The following is a 6,350-nucleotide window of genomic DNA, read 5'->3' on the forward strand; positions in this document are numbered from 1 at the left end:
CGAACTTTAGTGTTTTATGTCTTAAAAGCTTATGAACTGCTTGGCTAGCGTTGAAAGGGCATCCAAAGTATAACATTTTTTGTCTAAGTAAGTAGATTGTAGGTCTTTTTGCTATATTTTGTGGACCATACAAAGTTCTTAATGCGGATAAAAGAGTGTTTTACGTCTGCGGGACCACAATTCTACAAATGTTTGAGTATTTCTTCTCCTCTGATAGTACATATAGAATTAATCTTTCTGAATTTTATTCTCTATATAACTCTCCATACTCACTCTGCATACTGATTAAAATATTGATGAATTTTGTGGTAGACTACAGTTTCGTTTTCATCCTCAAAATTTCTTTCAAAGCTCCAGAAGAAGCAAACTATTAATTAGAGAACATCCAAGTTTACGGCATTCTGCCTGCGGTGATATCTATATTGACCAGAATTGACTCGGACTTATAGAAAATCCTACATATTCACAGATTTTAGTGACGCTCCAACTTTTCGATGACGCCTTTGTAGCACGATTTATCCTTTGCTTCAAAATAGCCCTCAGTTTCGGCGATCACTTTTTCATTCGACGAAAATATGGTATCTTCCCAGCAAACACTTGTTTTAGGGAATAGTCGCTGGGCCTAGATCTGCAGAACACGGTGGATGCCAAAGAAATTCGAAGCCAAATTCAAGAGATTATACTTTCTTTGCGATTTCGTCCTTCAAACGGTCCACTGTTCTTTTTCGAGTTCTTTTTCTTAATTGGCATAGACACCGCTTACGCGATTATAGCCGAGTTAACTCTTTTTCGAGTTAGTCAATAAAAATTATTCCACGCGCATCCCAAAATACAAACGCCATGACCTTGTCAGCAAACTTTTGTGTTTTTCCACGCTTTTGAGCGGGTTCATTGTGTGCATCCTACACGGATGACTGGACTGCGGAGTGAAATGACCCAGCCATTCATTTCACCCATTGTCACTCGGATTTATACTCTTGGCCATTTGTTTTTGTCGGCGCACCTCTCTTGGGCGTCCACTGCGTTCACCGTCTTCGGTGCCCAATTAACCACGTCTAAACTTAGCATACCAATTCTTGATGGTTGAATTTCCTGGATCAGTGTCCGAAAACTCGTCATCAAGCCAAGTTTTTGTTGCATAACTGCTTTTCTCCGGTACGAATATTTTTGTGCGGACATGTTCAAAATGTTGCGGAAGCTCTTTGATAATCAAACTATAGCACGAAACAAAAACGTTTAAAAGTGGTATAACGAGTTCAAAGCGGGCCGAGAAACATTAGAGGCGAACCGGAGTCTGGCCGACAACAATCTTTGCCGACGAGAGCTTCATCCAAAAAATTAAGGATTTGTTGATTAAAAATCTCAAACTATTTCGAAGAATGTTTTGCAAAGTAGTTTGCGTCAAGTCACGATAATGCGCAATCTCACACTGTATTGGTTATACGCGACTTTTTTGCCAAAAACTGGGCTCAATTCGTTCCGCAACCAGCTAATTTGACTCCCTGCGACTTCTGCATATTCAGCAAACTCTAAAAGCCAATGCGAAAACGCCGTATTGACACGGTTGAGGAGATAAAAACCAAATAAAATCTTGAGGTTATACCGGAATGATGGCTTCGAGGGCGGGAAAAGCGTTGGCAGAAGTGCGTTTTATCGGACGAATATTACTTTAAAGGGATTGAAATAATAATAAAGAATTGGAAGAACAAACGAATTCATCTGACTTTTTGATCACAGTATGTAGTATATGTATATATGTATGTAAATGTTTCCATTTATAAATAATTTTTCTACAGGGTCTTCTGCCATAAGCTTACAATGCTGAAAGCAATGCAATTAATAGAGAAACAGTAACTGCATTCAATTGAATTATTTGGCGACAAAAAAGCAACAGCAGCAATTCATGGCCACACAAGCGTTGCACGAAAAAAAACAGTTAACCACTGATAATTCGATGTGTGCAGGTGGCAGAAAGTGCAGCGCGCATTGTGATGATTTTCACGAGACGAATGTGGAGCGATGTGCAGGCGGCGAGGGGACATTAAGCAAACAATACCCACACATACGTACGCGCATCTGTAAATGTGTATGTATGTGGGGATGCAAGAGCAAACAGCGATTGCGAGCGCTTATTGTCGATGATGATTATTATTTTCATGTTGACACGCAATGAGCAAACAAAAGTGTTGCCAAAAGTGGGGGAGTGTGTGTATTTGGGGTGTGGGCGTGGTCGAGTGCAGCGGTTGCGACCGAACAAATAAATTAAAAGCATTGAAAACCGCAAAAGGGCAAACAAGCTGCTACGCGCACCGTTAACACAACTGTAAGCACACGTGTGCGTGTGTGTGTGTGTGGCTGAGCGTGTAGCCACGTACACGCTCGTATTTATGCAAATGCAGTTGTGCATGCATTCGCGCCACAATCCGCAATGGTTGATCGAGTTCTGGCCGCCGAACGTGCGGCTTTCGGTGGCTTCATGTTGCTCATTCGCAGCGTCATTATTATCCTCTGCTGCCACGATTGAGCGCATGTGTGTATGTGCGTTTATTTGTTGTATGGCCCTTCGCATTATTACAGTTAAAATTAATTAAATAATAAATTTTAAAATAATTACATTACATTGCGCTTGTTTACACACGTTCCGACGGCGATATGAAACCAATAAAAATGTCAATACGTGTCGAGTATAAAAGTTTCGCCACAGCAAATAAACACATTTCCAGTTATTTAAGTACGCGCATATGTTAATATGTGGGTAAAATGGCGGCACGGAAATTGTTGGCTTATGACACCTATTTTGGAATATTTTTGAAACATTTTTAAGGGTAAAGTAAAGTTTTAAAGATTAGATGATTTTGTGTTTCTTTCTTTTTGTGACACAAAAATGTATTACTCAGCAATATGTCCCCTGGGGAACAACAAATTGGGTAGTGGAAAAAGTCTTTTTGTATTTCTAATCAAACTTTAACTTATTTTTTTTATGCTTACACTAACAAATAAATAAACAAATATGTACTATTTTGATCGATCACTTTTTGCCATTTTTCCGCCAGAGACATTATTCTATCAGTGAAAAACTTTTCTGGTTTTTCGGCGAAAAATGCGACAAGTAATTTTCATAGGCTTCTCTTGAAGCGAACTTTAATCCATTAAGGGAGTTCTGCATTCACCGAAACAAATGGTAGTCCGATGGTGCAAGGTTCGAGAGTCATCAAAAGTGTGTGTGACGCTAGACGTTGTCCTGATGGAAAACGAAGCCCTTTCTGCTGATTAGTGTTGATTTCTGTTCATTACTTATGATTGCTTGCTTCAATCTGATCAGTTTTTGACAGTAAAATGTAGAAGCAGCTCATAGTGAATGATTCGTTTCCATTCCCACCAAACACTCAGCATAACCCTTCCAGGCGTCAATCCTGGCTTTGCGACCATTTGTTGAGCTTCACCACTATGGGACCTTGGTATTTTTCGCACATTATTGTCGTGTTTGATCCGCTTTTCATCTCCTGTTACCATTTGCTTCAGAAAATTCGATTTCATTTCTTTTCAGCAAAGAATTGCAGATGTTAATTCGGTACATTTCATGTGGTACACAAATACCGAGCTTCTTTTTGTATCCAGCCTTTCTCAAATGGTTAAAAACCGTTTCATGATGAATGTAAGTTTCTTAGTAATGGCTGCTTTTGTGATGGTGCTGATCAATCTTTTCCATAATGTCATGAACTTTTTCAACTATAGGTCGACCAGAGCGGGGTGCATCTTTCACATCGAAATTTCCAGAACCGAAACGAGCGAACCATTGTTGTGCTACACGAACTGATACAGCATCGTGTCCGTAAACTTCAGAAATCATTCACTCGTTGGTGGCTTGCGTGGCATTCTTCCCTTTCTTATACAAAAATTTCAAAATATGGCGAATTTCTTCATTTTTTTCACTCATTTTTGAACAGCTGTAACTTTTTTTCCACTTCACCGAATTTATTTTAGTTTGGTTAAATGAAGCTTAAAATCTCACCTTTCCAACTTTATATGATATGACGCAATGTGATTAGTAGCACAGAAGATATACCACTGCAGCGACATCTATTGACAAAATACGAAAATACTTTTTCGCCTACCCAATATAGATTTTCCTACAGGTGCATTGGCCATCGTTTGATTTGCATAAATGTGCGCTTATGATAAATTCATTTTTGCTCTTAACTTTTAATTTGCCTACTACTCGCATATTTGTGTAAGTTCGGAATTTATTAATACACCGCAATTTTGTTGTATACAAGCACCAGATAAGCATAGATTTATAGATTTTTTTGTTTTACAATAACAACGCGTTGAGTACCTTTTATTGGCTCTTTATCCATATCGGCATTCGAATAAAATATTTGTATTAAGTGTTTTTTGGGCCTAAAGCACCTTTGACTATACAATTTTAATTGCTAGTGTAGCCAAAAGCTCAATTTTTGCAACATATTCTTATTCCTTAGAACATTATATCCTGAATATGTTATGCTAAGTTTAACACGAATTTGTAACAATCAGAAGGAAACGTCGGATACCCAATAAATTATATACTATAGAAATGATCGGCGTGTCGGTCTGTTCGTCTGCGTATCGATCAGCAATTTTGCACACGTACCTTCCTCTCCAAGAAACTGCTCATTTATTAGCACCGCCGGTATGTGGTCCCATAGCATAATAACTATAGCATATAGTTGTCATACCAACTTCTTGATCAAAATCCAGTCCTTGTACCGAAATCTCTTTTATTTGTATGTCTTATCTTCAAGAAATTCCAAGATCGCGGAAAAATCCTCGAAGAAATTGTTATTTTTTTCGATTATTTGGAACTTTGATATAGTTTTCGAAGTTTTTTAATGAAAAAGCACGTTTAATGCCAGCCATTTAAAAGGTTGGGTAAACAATTATATAATGAGTCGTTTATTTTTAAGCCCATATGAAAAAATGTAAATATTTTTGGCTAAAAAGCTCAAAACAAAATGGCCCTACATGTGGTATGAGTAACCTGTTCAAATATAATCAAGTTAGCACACCTACACACACACCTGTAGTGTGAAATTTTGAAATCATCGACTTATTTCATATTTCTATTTAAACTTTTCAAAATAACATAGCAAAATATCGTTATCTCAAATATCGCCCAGTTCACTCAGCTCCAACAGTTTATTTCTGAACGCGTTTTTCTCAAAACGGAATTTTTCGAATTTGCTAAAGTAAATTGAAGACAAAAGATCCACCTTTTCGATAAAATATTTACAGTACGATTGGGTCTCATAGGAGATTACCAGTGGCAAATTTGATTTCATTAACGGTTTTCTTTAAATATGACGAAAGGAAAAAGTTACCCAAAATCCCTTTGCAGATTTTTTGATATTTTTGTCGACAATAGTTGATTTTGGTTGTATATTGTAAATTCATCGTCTTCGAGCTAATATAGACTATTTGACCTCGTTGAACGCAGATTCCATGTATATTATAGTACTTTAGCGCATTTTTTGGAAATTATTGAATTACAAAACCTATGGATTCAATAGCAGTGACTTCCTCTCGAAGAAGCGATAGAACTATTTTTGATTTCTTCCTCTTCCTCCTTCCCTTTCTCCAAACTATATATCTAAACTTCTTATAATTTTCATTTGATTCGGATAAATTTTTAAATTTCCATAGAAGAGATTTCCTTCGCAAAACATAAATTCGGTGAAACGGCAAACGGCTGCCGCTTATGCAATGCAAGAAAAAGCAAAACTTTCGCACTTGAAAATTATTCTCAACCAAAAATAGCAATAAAATCTGCTTGCAGAAATTGCACTCACATTGCTTGCATCGAATTGAGACCACGAAAACTTAGTTAATTTGATAAGCATAAGTGGATTTTGCGCTTAAAATGCTTCACTTGAGCTGGAAAATCTTCAACAAGCTGTAAAGCGAAACTTACGAAACCACCGAGTGTAGAATCTAAGTATGTATGTGTGGTTGATTGCAACAGCTCGTAAGGCTTCACTCAATCAAAGTTATTATTTTCCCACTATTATGCAAACAGAATTTTAGCTATTAAATACCAATATTTATTAAAACACAAAGGTGGTATACATGCAAAATTGACGTGTGTGCAAAATGCTCAATGCAAAAATGTTACGTATACGCAGCAGTGGCTTTAACATTCCGTCCTGCACTTCCTTAGTTGTTTATTTTACTGTTTATTGGTCTTTTGCCCGAACGTTTTATAAGATAATAGTTTACATTTCACACTTGCCTGACAAATATCAAATATTATATAATGGCTTGGCGAAAAGAAAGTGCTTGCAATCTCTTAAATATTTAGAAAAATGCTGGCT

The sequence above is a fragment of the Bactrocera tryoni genome, chromosome 5, assembly GCF_016617805.1.
Source record: "Bactrocera tryoni isolate S06 chromosome 5, CSIRO_BtryS06_freeze2, whole genome shotgun sequence".
Taxonomy (NCBI): domain Eukaryota; kingdom Metazoa; phylum Arthropoda; class Insecta; order Diptera; family Tephritidae; genus Bactrocera; species Bactrocera tryoni.